Source organism: Macaca thibetana, chromosome 18, assembly GCF_024542745.1.
Source record: "Macaca thibetana thibetana isolate TM-01 chromosome 18, ASM2454274v1, whole genome shotgun sequence".
NCBI lineage: Eukaryota > Metazoa > Chordata > Mammalia > Primates > Cercopithecidae > Macaca > Macaca thibetana.
The window spans coordinates 60,349,796-60,370,434 of record NC_065595.1 but is presented as its reverse complement, the minus strand read 5'-3'; the positions used below and the strand labels follow the sequence as shown (position 1 = coordinate 60,370,434).

The 20,639-nt window shown below is 46.5% G+C and overlaps 1 protein-coding gene and 1 pseudogene across 2 annotated transcripts in view; one reads left to right on the top strand and one right to left on the bottom strand.

Moving 5' to 3' along the window:
- The window catches only part of YES1 (YES proto-oncogene 1, Src family tyrosine kinase), a 145,286-nt gene that overhangs the window by 18,233 nt on the left and 106,414 nt on the right, over nt 1–20,639 (top strand). The gene's annotated exons all lie outside the window — the stretch shown is intronic.
- LOC126941099 (26S proteasome non-ATPase regulatory subunit 8-like) lies at nt 534–2,009 on the bottom strand (annotated as a pseudogene).

The following is a 20,639-nucleotide window of genomic DNA, read 5'->3' as shown; positions in this document are numbered from 1 at the left end:
CCTCAGGTCATCCACCCGCCTCCACCCCACAAAGTGCTGGAGTTACGGGTGTGACCCACCACATCTGGCCTGTGTTTTTTATTATTTTTTTTTTTTTTGAAAAATTGTTTAATTCGTTGCCAACATTTTTTTAAATGGGACACTTCACCCGCTTTGTTGAAAATATCTGGTACCCTGGCCCAGCATTCCTGTGTGTCCATAGCCGGCTGGAATAGTCCCCATACCTGGGGCCATGCTCTCCTGTAGGCCACAGTGCTGCTGGGGCTCTACGGTGGGCATCTGTGTTTGAAACCCTGAGCATCAGCCATCAGACAGAGCCTGACCCAGTTGGAGGGTATTATCGCCATCCCCTGAGGGCCCCAAAACTTATCTATCTCAGATATAAGAACCTGGCTCCCCACCATCCCAATTGGGAGATAAGGGCCTGGAGGACAGAATGGCAATCCACCTTTATTAGAGGAAACCCTGCACTGTAACTGTTTTAAATAACGTATGCCCTACTCCACCCAGCGCCTGGTGGACTGCTGGGATACTCAACTCAGAATGGTGGTGTCTTCCAGCTTCTGCTGCTGGCTGGCAAAACTGTAGTAGTTGTCGGGGCCCAGGACCCACTTCTTGGTGTAGTCCGCATCTGTTTGAGTGTGTTGAGGAAGAGGATCCAGGTGCCCTTGGTGAAAAGGATTTTCTCGTAGGCCTTCTCAATGCTCCCAGCCATCTCATCCCTGATAGCGTCAAGCAGGATGTGGATGAAGGTGTAGCTCTTGGCAGGGATGTTACCCTTGACCAGGAACACCTTGTTGTAGCCGCCCTCCATGAGGTATGGCTCCAGGGACAGAGAGTGCTTGATGTAGACATTGGTCTGGATGTCCTTGGCAGGCAGCCACTCCAACTCCATGTGGAACTCAGCCACCCAGTCCTGGGACAGCAGGAAGAGAAGGTGGAGGCCCAAGAGCTGGTGCATGTAGGCTGACTTGGGTAGCTCTTAGCAGCTGACTTTGAATCAATCAAAAGGAAAATTATCCTGGGCGGGCCTGACCTAATCAGGTGAGCTCTTCAAAGTCCCTGGGCCCATCCTGAAGGAGAGATTCAGAGGATGAGAGAGATTCTTCCACTGGCCTCACAGGAGCAACTGCCATGTTGGAGAGAGGACCACAGGGCGGAAAACCACAGGCAGCCTCCAGGACATGAGAAGGGAGCCCAGTTGGCCGGCAACAAGAAAGCAGAGACCACCATCCGACAATCCTTAGGAACTGAACTCTGCCAACAACCCGTGAGCTTTAGATGAAGACCCTGAGCTCCAGCTGAGATTGCAGACCTGGTCGACACCTTGAATTCAGCCTTGGGAGACCCTGAGCCCAGGACCCAACTGTACCTGCAAGTTTAGACTCTGCTGGTCCCCAGGTCCTGGTTCCCTGAAAGGGTAACACTTCTTCCAAAGGACTAAGTAAGGGGTTCCACTGAACCTAGAGCTTCAACTGCCATTTGGGGCTTCTCATGCCAGTGAATTAGAAAGCATGTGGGAGTTATATACTAATGGCAGCAGTTACCCCTGGTTATCCTGAGGAAATAAGATTACTTTACCTAATCGGGGCAGGGGAGAGTACGTCGGGAACTCAGGGATTCGCTAGGCCCTCCCTTGTTTCCCTACACAGCAACCACGCCTGGCAAGAACACAGGAGTTAAGGGCTCAGGTCCCTCACAGGAAAAGGTCTGGGTTTCCCACTGGACAAGCAATGGAGACTAGCAGAAAGATTAGCCAAGCGTGAGGGGAATTTAGAATGGGGAACGAGGGAAATGGTGAATATCAGTTCCAATCTGGGTACCAACCGCAGTAGAGGAAGCTGTAGCGTGAGCTTCCTGCCACCCTGTTGCAAGTCTAGCTTTTAGAAATTTCAATTGGTCATCCCAGAGGAATTGGTGACAGAATGCCATGAACCAATTGTGGGGCATGAATGAATCCGAGTGGTGCAAATGCTGGAAAATAGTGACGCCCCCAATGTGGTACCCATATCTCCGGCCTCTTAATGCAGCCAGTCTGACTTCCAGCTGCTAGCACCCATGTCCCCTACTGCAAGCTGGAATGCCACCAAAATATGCCCATGGGAGCAAACTTTAGCCAGTGACTGACAGAGGGAAGCGTACACAAATATGCCCCAGTTTCCTTGACTTTCAAGTGAGAATAAAGTGGAGCTTCCTGGCGGGGCATGGTGGCTCACACCTGTAATCCCAGCACTTTGGGAGGCAGAGACGAGTGGATCACCAGAGGTCAGGAGTTCGACACCAGCCTGGCCAACATAGTGAAACTCTGTCTCTACCAAAAATACAAAAATTAGCTGGGTGTGGTGGCACGTGCCTGTAATCCCAGCTACTCAGGAAGCTGAGCCAAGATCGTGCATGAGAATTGCTTGAACCCAGGAGGCAGAGATTGCAGCGAGCCGAGATCACACCACTGCACTCCAGCCTGGGTGACAGACCAAGACTCTGCCTCAAATTAATAAATAAATAATATAAAGTTGTTGATCTTTTACCATATCATTTAACATGTATAAAGATAAAATATATTTTGTATATAAAATATGCATGAAATAAAATAGATTTATTTATTTATACATATACATACAAAATTTTTAGTGACATAAAACAATTTCTTACATTTCTTGACTCGTAGCTCGGCTGGGCATTTCCTCTGCTGGACTTGCTCATGTGGCTGCAGTCACCCAGAAGGTCATTTGGGCTGGAAGGTCCAAGAGGGACAAATTCCCACATGCAGTGAGTGGTTGGTACTGCTGTTGGCTGGGTGCCTCAGTTTCCCTCTGTTTCAGTCTCAGGGGAGGTTTCATAGAGGGAAGGTAAAAGCACAAAGCCTCTTAAGGTCTGGGCTCACACAACATCACTTCTGCCATGTTTTTTTGAAATTGGTTTTATTGAGGTGTAATTTACCATGAAATTCACTCATTTGAAGGGTACAATCCAATGATATTTTTAGTAAAACTACAGAGTTGTGCAACCATCACCACAATCCAGTTGTAGAACGTTTTCTTCACCCAAAAAGATCCCTCATGCCCATTAGTAGTTAATCTCCATTTCTACCCTCAGCTTCTGACAACAACTAATCTACTTACCATCTTTAGAGATTTGTCTTTTCTGGACAGTTCTTATAAATGGAAGCATTTAATATGTTGTCTTTTGCATCTGGATTCTGGCTTCTTTTACTTAGCATAATGTTTTTGAGGTTCATCCACATTGTAACATGCATCAGCAGTTTGTTCCTTTCTATGGCAGAGTAATATTTCATTATATGAACATATAACATTTTCTTTTTGTTTGTTTGACTCCCGAGTAGACTCCCGAGTAGCTGGGAGTATGCACCACCAAGCCCGGCTAATTTTGTATTTATAGTAGAGATGGGGTTTCTCCAGGTTGGTCAGGCTGGTCTCAAACTCCCAACCTCAGGTGATCTGCCTGCCTCAGCCTCCCAAAGTGCTGGGATTACAGGCATGAGGCTCTCTTCCCGGTCAGATCACATTTTCTTTATTCATCTACCAGTTGATGGACATTTGGATTGTTTCCAGTTTTTTGTCATTACAAATAATGCTACTCTGGGCCGGGCGTGGTGGTTCACGCCTGTAATCCCAGCACTTTGAGAGGCCAAGGCAGGTGGATCACCTGAGCTCAGGAGTTCAAGACCAGCCTGGCCAACGTGTGAAACCCCATCTCTATTAAAAATACAAACAAAAAAAAGTTAGCTGGGTGTGGTGGCACATGCCTGTAAATCCCAGCTACTTGGGAGGCTGGGGCAGGAGAATCACTTGAACTCAGGAAGCGGAGGTTGCAGTGAGCTGAGATCTCACCACTGTACTCCAGCCTGGGTGACAGAGTGAGACTCCATCTCAAATAATAATAATAATGATAATAATAATAATAATAATGTTACTATGAGCATTCATATACAAGTCCTCACGTGCACATATATTTTCTCTTGGGTAGATACCTAGGAACGGAATTGCTGGATCACATACTGGAAACATTAATTGTTTTCCAGAGTGGCTGCGTTATTTTACATTCTCACCAGTAATGAAAGTTAATCTAGTTTCTGTACATCATCTCATCTTTTTTATTCTAGAACAGACTCCATCTCCCCAATTATTTTCATGAAATTAAGTGTTTTAGGCAACCTGGCTAGTTGCATTGCATTAGGTGATGCAAAAATCATTGCCGTTTTTGCCATTACTTAGTTTTGGACTTGCTTATGTGGCAGTCATCTAGAAGGTCATCTGGGCTGGAATGGCCACATAAGCAAGTCCAAAACTAAGTAATGGCAAAAACCTCAATTACTTTTATACCAACTAATACAATCTCCCACATTCCAGATTTGACTTTGTTTCTTTGTGATATTGTTTGGCTTGTTTCTCTATCCCCTGTATTTCCAGGAACTGGAAGTAAGACCTAAAGACTTCATCTTATTCAGGTTAACATTTACATTAAGAGTCATATACTGCCTGATGGGTCCACTATTAGTAATTTTTAAATTGATTGCTGTATTGGGGTAGTAAAAGCCAGATGTCTCCATTTTAAAGGGTTTTTTGCCCTTTGAAATTAGCAAGTAACCCATGGGAAAATGCCATGCCTATTGCCAAAAAATAAGCCTAAAATAAAAACAGGAAAGGGTGTCTTAGATAACTTACAAAATATTAAACCTGAAAATGACAATTGAAATTAAACATGGGACAGGGACTCAAAAATGAGGACTCATACCTATAGTGCCAGCTGCTCAGGAGGCTGTGGTGGGAGGATCACTTGAGCCCAAGAGTTGGAGGCCATGGTGAGCGATGATCATGCTACTGCACTCCAGCATAGGCGACAGAGCAAGATCCTGTCTAAATAATAATAATAGATTATTTTAAAGAACCATATGTGTACTTAGCATCTGTAAGGAATCAAGCAGTACAACTGAGTACTCATTTGGCCCTGAATTTTCTGACAACCAAAACATAAAGCAAAGATATTTAGTTAGAGGGCCAGGCGCAGTGGCTCACACCTGTAATCCCAGCATTTCTGGGAGGCCAAGGCAGGTGGATCACCTGAAGTCAGGAGTTCAAGACCAGCCTGGCCAATACGGTGAAACCCTGTCTGTACTAAAAATACAAAAATTAGCTGGGCATGGTGGCGGGCGCTTGTATTCCCAGCTACTCAGGAGGCTGAGGCAAGAGAATCGCTTGTACCCAGGAGGCGGAGGTTGCAGTGAGCCCAGATCACGCCTCTGCACTCCAGCCTGGGTGACACAGTGAAAGTCTGTCTCAAAAAAAAAAAAAAATATATATATATATATATATAAAGTTAGAGGGCTCGCTTCCAAATGGAATAAGGTACATGAATTGTTTCACAGAAGTGAACTGGACTTCAGCAGGAATTTCTCACAGGGATGCTTATATAAATACCTCGAATAAGGTAGTGGATAATTATTCTAATGAGTATGAAAGCCCAGACATTTGTGTACCTTCACCAAAGAACCAGTCCTCTGTATCTGAAAAGAACAACCTCCTCCACCAAACATCCAGTTTCATGAGGCGGACCCCAAAGAGTGAGAAAAGGAGATACCTGTCATTCCTGCGGGATCAATCAAAGCAGCTTTAGTGACTAGTAAAATGACAGATGTTACAAACAATTTCGCCTAACAGTGTTTTTTTGGTTACTTTTATATTGATATTTCTAAGGGAAATAGGATTACACATACACACACACACATGCCCACAGAGAGAGAGAGCGAGAGTCAAAAATTATTTCTAGAATGGACACGGTGGCTCACGCCTATAATCCCAGCACTTTGGGAGACCGAGGCAGGTGGATCACCTGAGGTCAGGAGTTCAAGACAAGCCTGGCCAACATGGCAAAACCCCGTCTCTACTAAAAATACAAAAATTAGCCAGGCTTGGTGGCGCATGCCTATAATCCCAGTTACTAAGGAGGCTGAGGCAGGAGAATCACTTGAACTCAGGAGGCGGAGGTTGCAGTGAGCCAAGATCACGCCACTGCACTCCAACCTGGGTAACAGAACAAGACTCCGTCTCAAAAAAAAAAAAAAAAAAAAAAAAATTATTCCTGGTCACCTAATATATTACAGTCAGATAACAGATACCGTAGAACACTAGACAAATATAACTCCCACAAATCTTCTTTCACATTAAAATTATTCCTTTCTCTCTCTTTCTCCCTCCCTCTCTCACCAGATGTCACAAGCAAACTTCTATCAAAAGCTGAGTTGCAACCAACTCGTAGTGGTGAGTGAGTAAATGTCAGTTTTCTGTGTTGTGAGTAGAGGAAAACACACGTCTTAGGCCCCAGACATGCAGACGGCAGGATTGCGAGTGTTGGGAAAATGGAGAAACGTGATTTATATTCTTACCAGAGACAAGCCTGTCCTGCTTCCTCAGGGGTGCCACCAGAACCAATTATTTCTCTCAAAAAACAGCTTTGGGTCCACTCAGAAACTCAAAGAGAAGGGCTTTGCTGATAAATCCATATCATAAAACATGAAAGAAACACATTTGTCTTCAAAGTGCTGAAACTGTAGTTGTTAGAGTCCAGACAAACTGCGTTTCAGCTTTATTGCTCACTAAGTAGCCTGGAGTTACTAAGGTCTCAAATTTTCTGCTTCCACGTCCTTGAAACAGGGATCGCATCTATCCCCCAGAGTCGTTCTGAAGGATAAAGAAGATAAAGTAAAGAAAGTGCTGCCGGGCGCGGTGGCTCACGCCTGTAATCCCAGCACTTTGGGAGGCCGAGGCGGGCGGATCACAAGGTCAGGAGATCGAGACCACGGTGAAACCCCGTCTCTACTAAAAATACAAAAAATTAGCCGGGCGCGGTGGCGGGCGCCTGTAGTCCCAGCTACTCAGGAGGCTGAGGCAGGAGAATGGCGTGAACCCGGGAGGCGGAGCTTGCAGTGAGCCGAGATCGCGCCACTGCACTCCAGCCTGGGCGACAGAGCGAGACTCCCTCTCAAAAAAAACAAACAAACAAAGAATGACTGATTATTAAATTGCCAATTTCTTTTCAAAAAGTAGCCCTTCGATTCTGTATGTTAATTCACAGTGTTATCAGCTCACAACAATAAATTTGCTTGGCCAAATGGTTTTCATTTGAGTCAGGCCAGTATTCCCAGAAAAATCGTCCGTAGGTCCAGCCTCTGCACACCAGGATTCCTGTGGTTGAAGGTTAAAGCACCCCGGTGCCAATCCTAGTGCACATTTCCTAAAATTCTTCAGCAAGTTAATGAGGGCTTAAGAGGTCATCACATTTGTTCCAGAGATCTGAGAGTTCTACACGCACAGCAGAAAGAAGTATGTGCACATTAAAGCAGGCCAAATGGGACTAACCAGAAACATGGACCAGGAGAAATAACATCTTCCTGATGTTAGGGAAGGTCAGCTCAGCCATCCCCGTCACTTACTTTGCCAGAAGAGCGAATAAGGAAGTATCTAAAACTTCGGCTCGGGGTGTTGTTTGGTTTGGCTTGGTTTCCTAAAATTGTTCCTTTGTAAACAGATCTGATTAAAGCCCAAGAGGAAGTTGAGAGGGTCATGATTTTTGCATTTGCTGCCCCTCCTATCACATTTCAGAAGAGGAAGTTTAGTCAGGAGGAAATGAATTCCTGCCTGGTGCGGTGTCCCACAGCTGTAATCCCGACACTTTGGGAGGTCAAGGCAGGAGGATGCCTTGAGCCCAGGAGTTCAAGAACAGCCTGGGCAACATAGCAAGACCTCATCACTAAAAAATAAATAAATAAAATATAAAATAAATAAGAACCTCATCACTTGCCCAGGGAGCTTGAAAGAAAGTGATTCCACAGTGGCCGCATTACTGTTACAACCAGGGTGAGAGAGGCCTTGGTCTCACCTGGACTGGTGGACAACATTTGTAAAATGGAGAGATGAGAGGAAGAAATAAAAAGTCATCCAGACGTACATGGTGATCTGACTGCTGGAATGAAATTAAGTAAGGGTTAAAATCTACTGAAAGAGCTGGATCGGGCCAGGTGCAGTAGCTCACGCCTGTAATCCCAGCACTTTGGGAGGCCGAAGCGGTCAGATCACTTGAGGTCAGGAGTTCGAGACCAACCTAGCCAACGTGGTGAAGCCCTGTCTCTACTAAAAATAACAATACAAAAAAAATTAGCCCAGAGTGGTGGCAGGTGCCTGTAATCCCAGTTACCCGGGAGGCTGAGGCAGGAGAATCGCTTAAATCCAGGAGGCAGCAGAGGTTGCAGTGAGCTGAGATCACGCCCCTGCACTCCAGTCTGGGTGACAGAGCGAGACTCTGTCTCAAAAAAAAAAAAAAAAAAAAAAAAAAAGACATGGATGATTCACAAAGGCAAATCTAAGGAGGAATTAATTCAAAGGGCTAAGTGGCTGGAGAGAGCTGTCAAAGAGCATGTCAAAGAAGTTCAGAGTTCATACAGATTTCCCACTTTGAGTATTCAAATAGAAATTGACAAGAAAACATTCACTGGGAAATTTGACGGGGATCACATGACCCGAGGGAACTAATGTTACCAGGCAGTTTTCTGCTGAGGAGTCTCATTAGAAGCCATCCTAGGATAGATTGATAGGAAATTCCATGACAGGGAAAAAAATGCAAAAAAAAAAATTTAGAAAAAATGCCCAAAATACAAACTACTACTTCTTGCAAGTTGAAACGTAGCAAGAAACAGCATTACCTGTGTTTTGTGAGCTCTGTGCTTATAGTCAGGTTTCGATTTTTCAAAAGAAATCTGAGAGTTAGAACCACAGCAATTTATCACAGCAAACAAGGTGTGAAATGAGGCTGCAGATATAGGTTGGAGGCAGGTCCTGCCCATGTAAAGAATTTCAGTTTTACTCTACATACGACTGGAGGATTTTTAAATGTTAGGACTGCTTGGTTATTTTCTTTTTTTTTTTTCTTTTTTTTTTTTTTTGAGATGGAGTTTTGCTCTTGTTGCCCAGACTGGAGTACAGTGATTGCTACATATTAGGCTTTCATAAAATATTTCGCGAATGAACGAAAGGGAGTAACGTAGCTGCAGGACAGGTTTTTTTTTCGGGGGGCGGGGGTGGTGGTTGTTGTTGTTGTTGTTGTTTGAGACAGATTCTCCACCTGTCGCCAGGCTGGAGTGCAGTGGAGCGATCTCAGCTCACTGCAACTTCCAACTCCCCGGTTCAAGCAATTCTCCTGCCTCAGTCTCCCAAGTAACTGGGATTACAGGCACATACCACTATGCCTGACTAATTTTTGTATTTTTAGTAGAGACGGGGTTTCACCACGTTGGCCAGGATGGTCTCGATCTCCCAACCTTGTGATCCGTCCACCTCGGCCTCCCAAAGTGCTGGGATTACAGGCATGAGCCACCGCGCCCGGCCAGGCTACCTTTATACTAGAAAATAATGAAGCAGCCCAGGCACGGTGGCTCACACCTGTAATCCCAGCACTTTGGGAGGCGGAGGCGGGTGGATCACCTGAGGTCGGGAATTTGAGACCAGTCTGACCAACATGGAGAAATCTCGTCTCTACTAAAAATACAAAATTAGCCAGGAGTGGTGGCTCATGTCTGTAGTCCCAGCTACTGGGGAGGCTGAGGCAGGAGAATCGCTTGAACCAGGGAGTCAGAGGTTGCAGTGAGCCGAGATCGTGCCATTGCACTCCAGCCTGGGCAACGAGAGTAAAACTCCATCTAAAACAAAAACAAAAACAAAAACCTGTCTTGCAGCTACATTACTCCCTTTCAGCATTCACTAAATATTTTGTGAAAGCCTAATATGTACCAGTCACTGTTCTAGGCTGTGAAAATAAACTGCTGGACAAGACACACAGGGCCACATCCACTGCTACCCTGGATGGTGTCTTCAGACAATGTTTTTAAAGACAGCCCTTCTGGTCGGAAAGTGGAGGCAGACTAGATTTGAGCCCATGCACCCACCTCAGCTAGGTGTCCTTGCACAGGGCACGACCTGTACAAATATTTATATGTGCCTGAACAAATGACTTCAAGGGACATATGTTTCGATAGGAGCAGATAGACTACAACCAAGCAAAACGCAAGATAACTATAAAGGCTGATGTGATCAGGAAAAACTACAGGAGAAAGAATTTCATAGGTAGGATGGTCAATAAAGTTTCTCTAAGGAGATGGCAATTCAGCTGAGACAAGAAGTACAAGAAGAAGGCCGGGCGCGGTGGCTCAAGCCTGTAATCCCAGCACTTTGGGAGGCCGAAACGGGCGGATCACGAGGTCAGGAGATCGAGACCATCCTGGCTAACATGGTGAAACCCTGTCTCTACTAAAAATACAAAAAAATTGCCGGGCGCGGTGGCTCACGCCTGTAATCCCAGCACTTTGGGAGGCCGAGGCGGGCGGATCACAAGGTCAGGAGATCGAGACCACGGTGAAACCCCGTCTCTACTAAAAATACAAAAAATTAGCCGGGCGCGGTTGTGGGCGCCTGTAGTCCCAGCTACTTGGGAGGCTGAGGCAGGAGAATGGCGTGAACCCGGGAGGCGGAGCTTGCAGTGAGCCGAGATCGCGCCACTGCACTCCAGCCTGGGCGACAGAGCGAGACTCCGTCTCAAAAAAAAAAAAAAAAAAAAAAAAATTAGCCGGGCATGGTGGCGGGCGCCTGTAGTCCCAGCTACTCGGGAGGCTGAGGCAGGAGAATGGCGTGAACCCGGGAGGTGGAGCTTGCAGTGAGCTGAGATCCGGCCACTGCACTCCAGCCTGGGCGACAGAGCGAGACTCCATATCAAATTGCTTGAGCCCAGGAGGTTGAGACTATGAACCCTGAACTCCTGGACTCAAGAGATCCTCCTAATTCAGCTTCCCGAGGATGTGGGACTACAGGCATGCACTGCCACACCTGGCTAATTTTTTTTTTTTGGTAGATGTGGGATCTCCCTATCTTGCCCAGTTCATCTCAAACTGCTGGGTTCAATGGATCCTCCTGCCTCAGCCTCCCAAAGTGCTGGGATTACAGGCATGAGCCACCACACCTAGCTGATAGTTTTTAATCCACAAGTTTCTCATAAAGAAAATGAAATGACCATAAATGTAAAGGAACTGAGCTCTTGCAAGGAGTTTTTGAAGCTAGCTCTTTGGAGGGTACATTTTTAGTCTGAAACTTTTCTGGAAAAAAAAAAGTAGGAGTTAAACAAAGGGAGTGGGTATTTGTAGTCCAAAGCCAGAGGCATTGTTATCTCTTTCCTTGAGGGTTCAAGGACTAACACAATGACAGAAAAACTCCCTCCCAGTTCCACTCTATTATCATTTTATGTCATTTGTTTTGTGACAGAGCCTTTGTTGCAGATACCCTCTATGCCCATGGATAGGAAATTAATAATCCAAGGCCATTTTCAGAATTTTTTGTTCCAGTAACCCTTCTGAATCATACACCTGGCTCTCCAATATTACCAATCAGCCATTTTTAAAATTATTTAGAGATAAAAGAGGCTGTCGTGGCTCATTGTAGAGTGACCCTGACTTCATCTCCATTCAACAAGTGCTGGGATGTAAACAGCACACACATCAGATCAGTTTTATCACTATTCTGGGAAACACATGAGATAGGCCTGAATATGAAAATGAAGTCATTTTCAAGGTCACTATTTCAATAAAGGAAAATCTAATTGAAGTCAGCTGATTGTAAGTAAGTTTTGACTAATTGTATCAGCCTTCTCTCTCCAACAGGCTGCATATGCCATAAATTATTCACGTATGTGGATGAGTTATTCTGATTTTCATGATGAGATTCTGGCTACTATGCCATGTTCAGCTCATCCTGAATTTATTCTAACAAAAGAGCTCTCTTACCCTAGATAGGGCACCCTGTCCCCTGGAGAGACTGTTCTCTGATGTAAATAGAAGCTCATCTGGCAAGCTACCTGGGCTCCCACGTCCCGCTGAGCCCGCTAACAGCACTGCCAGTTTTAACCACAAGGTGGCGCCCGCAGAGCTCCACAGACGCTGCACAGCTGTGAACTCCACTCCAGCCCTCAGGGAAGGCAGCTCAGAAAGAGCTAGGGCAGCCCGCCCATTTCCCAAAACGAGCACTGAGAACCCAAGAAGGTGAGGACCTAGCCCAAACTACACCGCTAGTTGGGAGGAGACAGAACCATGCCTCCTGATATGGTTTGGCTGTGTCCTCACCCAAACCTCATCTTGAATTGTAGCTCCCAGAATTCCCAGGTGTTGCGGGAGGGACCCGGTGGGAGACAATTGAATCATGGGGGTCGGTTTCCCCCGTACTGTTCTCCTGGTAGTGAGTAAGTCTCACGAGATCTGACGGTTTTATAAGAAGGTTCCCCTGCCTCTTGGCTCTCTCTGGTCTGCCCGCCGCGTAAGACGTGTCTCCTCAGCTACGTGGAACTGTAAGTCCATTAAACCTCTTTTTCTTTATGAATTACCCAGTTTCGGGTATGTCTTTATCAGCAGCGTGAAAACGGACTAATACACCTCCTCACTGTAAAACCCGAGTTCATCCGGCCAAACCAAAGTGGTTTTCAAACCAGAAACAAAAAAACAAGCAACACCACTTTTTTTAGTGAAATTTTGTTGATAAAATATACTTTTTTCACTGCCCCCATCCACCCCACCCAGGTCCCCACGTCTTAACAAATGAAAATGGAGTCGCCCTGATTGAAAGAATCATTCCTGAGGCATCGCTGAAGAATCACCAGGTTCCTCAGAAGAGTTTGAAAATGGGCCGGGCGCGGTGGCTCACGCCTGTAATCCCAGCACTTTGGGAGGCCCAAGGCGGGTGGATTGCTTGAGGCCAGGAGTTTGAGACCAGCCTGGCCAACATGGTGAAACCCCATCTCTACTAAAAATACAAAAATTAGCCAGGTGCCTGTGATACCAGCTACTGGGGAGACTAAGGCAGGAGAATTACTTGAACTTGGGAGGTGGAGGTTGCAGTGAGCCAAGGTCCCGCCACTGCACTCCAGCCTGGGCAACAGAGGGAGACTCTGTCTCAAAAAAAAAAAGAAGAAAATGATTGATGGAGTGGAATAAACTCTGAGCCAGGAGCCCTCAAACGTGCTTGTCGTATTGACGTTCTCTCTCTGGTCATAATTCTCTTCCCTGTTGCATTTCCACCACCTCCACAGCCTCTAAATCTCCCCTGGACTCTGCCAGGGTTCAGACACCTGATGTCCCCCTGACCTCTGAGTTTATGAACCCCGACCTGGACCACAGTTGAACCATGTGGCCACAGTCATAGGATCACTTGAAATTCTCCAGCCCCTGGCCCTTCTGCCCCACCTCCCTGGCTAATGCCTTGCCTTGGCTTCTTCCTGTTGCTGAGTTCTGCTAAGAAAATAAAATAGTCACTAGTTGGTTATGTTACAAAATTAATGGTTTCCAGCTTTAGCTGGGCCGCTGACACTATGAACACCGCTTTGCAGCTCTAGTGGGTTCCTTTTTCCATGCCTCACAGAGATGACCTGGCCATCCAACCCACTCCTTGCCTCTATCACTGTTAACACAAAACTGAGTGCTCACTGCATGCCAGATATTGTTCCAAAAACATCATAGGGACTAACTCCTTTAACCTTTGCAACAGTCCTACAGGGCAGAAAAAAAATCCCCACTTTACAGATGAGAATCAGAAGAACAGAGATCAAAGGACTGAGAATGTGAGCCTAGGTCATCTGGCTGTAAAACCTATGTTCTTGGTCACCAGTGCCATGGGGCTCTGGTGACTGCCCGAAGTGCCATTTAGAAAATAGCTCTTTTGGCCGGGCCCAGTGGCTCATGCCTGTAATCCCAGCATTTTGGGAGGCTGAGGCAGGTGAATAACCTGAGGTCAGGAGTTTGAGACCAGCGCAGCCAATATGGTGAAACCCCATCTCCACTAAAAATACAAAAATTAGCTGGGCACAGTGATACCCACCTGTAATCCCAGCTACTTGGGAGGCTAAGCCAGGAGAATCACTTGAACCCGGGAGGCGGAGGTTGCAGAGTGGAGACCACACCATTGCACTCCAACCTGGGCAACAAGAGCAAAACTTTGTCTCAAAAAAAAAAAGGCCGGGCGCGGTGGCTCACGCCTGTAATCCCCGCACTTCAGGAGGCCGAGGCAGGCAGATTACGAGGTCAGGAGATCGAGACCATCCTGGCTAACACAGTGAAACCCCATCTCTACTAAAGAATACAAAAAATTAGCCGGGCGTAGTGGCGAGCACCTATAGTCCCAGCTACTTGGGAGGCTGAGGCAGGAGAATGGTGTGAACCCGGGAGGCGGAGGTTGCAGTGAGCCGAGATTGCGCCACTGCACTCCAGCCTGGGCAACAGAGCAAGACTCCATCTCAAAAAAAAAAAAAAAAAAGAAAGAAAAAGAAAATAGAAGTTCTCAGACATCAAGTCCCTCTATTTCCATTCCTTCTACCTAATTGTTTAACCGTATCTCCATCCATCCTTTAAACCTTCCCATTCTACCCGTAATTTTGCTTCCAATTTCTCCAGAGTTCAGAGGACTTGCTCACCAATGATTCGTCCCTCATTCTTCTACTGCTGTATTGAGGGTTCTGATAAAACCTTGTTTGCCAGACCAAGTGGCTGTCTCTGGTCCTCGTCCTTCCAAACCTCAGAGGTGCTTTGTCACTGCTATTTTCCTCCGTCTCAGCCTCTCCTCCTGCAGCCCACAAGATGCTATTCCCCTCCCATCTTCTACTTCTACAACAGGCATTCTCACTTGCTGTTTCTGGTGCAGATGTTTGGCGCCTTCCTCAGACCACGTAGGTCAGAATTGCTAGCTGCATAGCCCGGGCATTCGCAGGTTTTCAAAGCTCCAAAAGTGTTTTTTTTGTTGTTGTTGTTGTTGTTTGAGACAGAGTCTTGCTCTGTCACCCAGGCTGGAGTGCAGTGCCACAATCTTGGCTCACTGCAACCTCCGCTTCAAGTGATTCTCCTGCCTCAGCCTCTCGAGTAGCTGGGATTATAGGCGTGTGCCATGATGCCTGGCTAATTTTTGTATTTTTAGTGGAGACAGGTTTCACCATGTTGGCCAGGCTGATCTCAAACTCCTGAGCTCAAGTGATCTGCCCACCTCAGCCTCCCAAAGTGCTATGATTACAGGCATAAGCCACTGTGCCCAACCTCAGATCAATGGTTCTTAAACCTGATTGAGCAGCAAAATCACTTGTGGAGGCCGGGTGTGGGGGCTCATGCCTGTAATCCCAGCACTTTGGGAGGCCAAGGCAGGCAGATCGCTTGAGCTCAGGAGTTCAAGGCCAATTTGGGCAACATGACGCAACTCCATCTCTGCAAAAATTAGCCGGTGTGGTGGCGTGTGCCTGTAGTCTCAGCTACTCAGAAAGCTGAGGTGGAAGGATCACTTGAGCTGGGAGGCAGAGGTTGCAGTGAGCCAAGATTGCACCACTGGACTTCATCATGGGCAACAGAACCAGACCTTGACTCAGGAAAAAAAAAAAAAAAAAAAAAAAAGAACCACTGATCTGAATAAGCCAGACACTGACAATAAATTCTGTATGATTCCACTCATATGAGGTACTAGAATAGTCAAATTCACAGAGACAGAAGTAGAATAATAGTTGCCAGTGTAAACTAAAAATAAAATTCTAAGCCCCTCAACTGACTAAATGAACCTGCTCTTAGCCAAGGGAACCCCAGAGAAACCTTTTTTTCTTTTTTTCGAGATGAAGTTTCACTCTTGTTGCCCAGGCTGGAGTACAATGGCGTGATCTCAGCTTACTGCAAATTCCACCTTCCAGGTTCAAGCGATTCTCCTGCCTTAGCCTCCAGAGTAGCTGGGATTACAGGCATGTGCCACCACACCTGGCTAATTTTGTGTTTTTAGTAAAGACGAGGTTTCACCTGTTGGCCAGGGTGATCTCAAACTCCCAACCTCAGGTGATCCACCCACCTCGGCCTCCCAAAGTGGTGGGATTACAGGCGGGAGCCACCATGCCCGGTGAGAAACCTAAAAAACTGAGTTCCTAGCCATGACAGAATGGGAGGGCAGGCACACCTCATTATATCCCTTCCCTTTTGCAGTTTAGGCACAAAATCTGACCAGCATTGATGTTAAAATGGAGCTCATAATCCTGACACAATGGACTTTTTGTGGCAATAAGATAGCACATTATAAACAGGACCTAAGGCCATGCCAGGCAAGGAGTAAATCATGTACTCCCTAGAATTAAAGAATAAACTACATTCTCATTGCCATCAGGGTTTTCTTTTTCTCTAGCAACTAAACAAGCACTGGCCTTGAGATGAGCAATGCTGAAGCAGTTGCAGCTCAGCCACCATCAGACACTTAGACTGACTCCCCATTCCACCAGCCATCACTGCAGCTTTAACTGGACCAGAGACTGAGTTCTGTAACTTTCTCCTGGTAAGAGGCCACCAACTGTGGACTGGTTCTGGCCAGTTTACAGAAGCTGTGCACTTGAGAGGCTCCATGTCCCTGCTTCACCTTTTGATGTATAGGCCCTAATTGTAATATATTTAAATGTTAAGTCTCCGCTCCAAAGTGAACATGGGTCACATGTAACATGCACGTCTGCTTATCACACATGCTTCAGGACCCCCTTCATGAACATTCATAGCTCCTCCTATAACCTGTTGAATATGTATGTTTGGCCAACCCCCTCAGCATAATTCCTGTCTCCCTTGAAGAGCCGGTCTTTCAGCCTCTCCTGGAGGCTACACTTCCCAACCTGTCAGAACGGCCACCTTGCAGGCTGTAATCCTTTATTTAAAAAAAAAAAAAAAGTCTCTTCTAAATTTTTTTTTTTTTGAGACAGAGTCTCACTCTGTCGCCCAGGCTGGACTGCAGTGGCGCAATCTCGGCTCACTGCAAGCTCCGCCTCCCAGGTTCACGCCATTCTCCTGCCTCAGCCTCCTGAGTACCTGGAACTACAGGTGCCCGCCACCACGCCCAGCTAATTTTTTTTGTATTTTTAGTAGAGACGGGGTTTCACCATGTTAGCCAGGATGGTCTCGATCTCCTGACCTCATGATCCGCCTGCCTCAGCCTCCCAAAGTGCTGGGATTTACAGACATGAGCCACCATGCCCGGCGTTTTTTTTTTGTTTGTTTGTTTGTTTTTTAAGATAGGATCTTGCTCTGTCACCCAGGCTGTAGTGCAGTGCAATCATAATTTACTGCAGCTTTGAAATCTTGGGTTCAAGCAATCAATCCTCCTACCTCAGCCTCCTGAGTAGTTGGGACTACAGGCACACGCCACCCAGCTATTTTTATTTTATTTTTTGTAGAAATGGGGGTCTTTCTGTTTTGCTTAGGCTGACCTCAAAATCCTGGGCTCAAGCCATCATCCCACCTCAGCCTCCCAAAGTGCTGGGATTAGAGGTGTGAGCCACCACACCCAGCCCTCCTTTCTAAATGTACAGATCCTGTGCTTTTTCAGTTGGCCCCAGGGACCTGCAGGTTTCTTTGCCATCACTATTTCCTCTGCCTGGAATGAACTCTTCCACCTTCTTTCCTAGCTAATTACTGCTCATCCCTTTGGCTCAGCTCAGGGCTGGAGCTGGACTAAGTGGACACTCTGCATTCCCTCTCTCTCCGGAATCTCATTTGTTCCACAGCTTCCACTCTTACCTACATGTTATTGATTCCCAAATCTATCTCCAGCCCTGGCAGTGCTCCTGAGTTCTGCCTCCCATTCACACTTCCACTGGCTTTCCCTCAGACATCTCAAACCCAACATACCCAACACTGAAGTAATCATTTCCCCCTTTGCTATCCTGCTTTTTCTCCTGTTTTCTATTTCAAAGACTAGCATCATCATGTATTGTCTGTGTCTAGTACTTAGAACAGTGCCTAATAGCTATAGTTTTATCTTTTCCAGAATGTCATATAAATACAATATACAGCCTTCTGGCCTGTGGCTCATGCCTGTGATCCCAGCACTTTGGGAGGCTGAGGTGGGTGGATCACCTGAGATCAGGAGTTTAAGACCAGCCTGGCCAACATGGTGAAACCCCATCTCTACAAAAAATACAAAAAATACCTGGGTGTGGTAGCAGGTGCCTGTAATACCAACTGCTCGGGAGGCTAAGGCAAGAGAATCACTTGAACCCAGGAGGCAGAGGTTGCAGTGATCCAAGATCACACCATTGCACTCCAGCCTGGGCAACAGAGTGAGACTCCATCTCAAAAAAAAGAAAAAAGAAAAGTTCCAGAAATAAACAACTCCTAAGTTTCCCGCGCTGTTCTGATAACCGTGATGAAATCTCTTGCTGTCCTGTTTCATCCTGCTTGGGGCTGGTTGTGAATCATCCCTTTGTCCAGTGTCTCCGTGCCGTCTATACTACCTGCCCATCAATCACTTAGTAGCTGGCCCAGTTATCAGATCAACTGTCATGGTACTGAAGTGTGTGTGCTCATTTAAAGGTTTTTGGGGGGTTTTTTTGGTCCAGATTTATAATTTAATGACTGTGCAGGATCCAGTCCCTCATTTCTGCTGCTCACGGGCCCACTGCTCTGGGGTCAGGGTTTTCTGTTCAAAAGCATGGGTGTGCGAGAGTTCTGCTAGGCACGCATTCACCAGCCAGTGCCTCTGAAGCAGCGGCTTCCCCTCGAACTTGGCTGACACCACCAGGAAGCTACAGGCGCAACGGTTGAAGGTCGTGTCCTCCACCTCCACGTGCTCCACCTCCGGGTCCGCTGCAGCATCTCCTGGAGGTAATTGGCGCTGAGTTCCATGGGGGTAGTCCAGCTGGGGTGCCAGTCCAGCTGGGGTGCCAGTCCAGCGGGGACAGAACCCCAGCTCGGACCCCGGCCACGCTGCTTTGCGCCCTTACGGGAGTCACTTCCCTCACTTAAGCTTTATTTGACTTAATGATGGCCTCAAAGCACAAGGGTAGGAATGCTGGCATATTGTTATAATTGTTCTATTTATCATTAGTTATTGTTGATCTCTTCTGTGCCTCATTTATAAATTAACTTTTATCATAGGGATATGCCTGTGTCTATAGCTACAAAAAAACCCAGTATCTATAGAGTTTGGTACTATAGTGATTTCAGGCATCCACTGGGGATCTCAGAATGTATTCTGAACAGATAAGGAGGGACTGCTGTATTATTATATGGAGGTTAACCATACTATTAGCAATAGAATTATAATAAAAACTTTCAAAAACACGGCGAAGCTGGTAATAATGTGCCTGACATCCTACAGCACCTCCATATTGTCAACAGAGTCACACTCTAAAATATTTGAAAAGATTTATTCTGAGCCAAATATGAGTGGCTATGGCCCATGAGACAGCCCTCAGGAGGTCCTGAGAACATGTGCCCAAGGTGGTTGGGGTGCAGCTTGGTTTTATACATTTTAGAGAGGCATGAGACATCGATCAAATACATTTAAGAAATACATGGGATTGGTCCAGAAAGGTGGGACAACACGAAGCTGGGCCTTCCAGGCTATAGGTGAATTTGAACATTTTCTGGTTGACAATGAGTTGACTTTGTCTGAAGACCTGGGATTGGCCTGGGCACAGTGGCTTATGCCTGTAATCCCAGCACTTTGAGAGGCCGAGGTGGGTGGATCACCTGAGGTCAGGAGTTCGAGACCAAGCTGACCAACACAGTGAAACCCCGTCTCTACTAAAAATACAAAAATTAGCTGGGCATGGTGGCGGGCGCCTGTAATCCCAGCTACTCGGGAGGCTGAGGCAGGAGAATCACTTGAGCCCGGGAGATGGAGGTTACAGTGAGCTGAGATCATGCCACTGCACTCCAGCCTGGGTGACAGAGCTAGACTCTGTCACAAAAAAAAAAAAAAAAAAGGCCTGGGATTGATAGAAAAGAAATGTTCAGGTTAAGATAAAGATTGTGAGCCGGGCGCAGTGGTTCACCCCTGTAATCCCAGCACATTGGGAGGCCAAGATGGGCAAATCACGAGGTCAGGAGATCGAGACCATCCTGTCTAACATGGTGAAACCCCGTCTCTACTAAAAATACAAAAAAATTAGCCAAGTGTGGTGGCGGGCGCCTGTAGTCCCAGCTACCAGGAGGCTGAGGCAGGAGAATGGCGTGAACCCGGGAGGTGGAGCTTGCAGTGAGCCGAGATTGGGCCACCACACTGCAGCCTGGGCTACAGAGCAAGACTCCATCTCAGAAAAAAAGAAGATTGTGGAGACCAAAGTTCTTTTGAAGTCTTATAGTGGCTGCCCTTGGAGATAATAGGATGACAAATGTTTCCTATTCAGATTTTAGATAATCTCTTTAGGATTGGGAGGGTCTGGAAGAAAAAGATCCAGCTAAATTAATAGAGATCCTTTACAGATGCAAACTTTCCCCCACAAAAAAATAGCTTTGCAGAGTCATTTCAAAATATAGCAAATAAACTTGTTTTGGGGTAAAATATTTTGCTTTCCTTATTTGTCTCCTAATGTTATGCCAGAGTCAGGTTGGAAAGTAAATCTGACTGGGTGTGGTGGTTCACGCCTATAATCCCAGCACTTTGGGAGGCTGAGGTGTGCGGATCAGTTGAGGTCAGAAGTTTGAAACCATCCTGGCCAGCATGGTGAAACCCATCTCCACTAAAAATGCAAAAATTAGGCCAGGCACAGTGGCTGATGCCTGTAATCCCAACACTTTGGGAGGCCGAGGTGGGCGGATC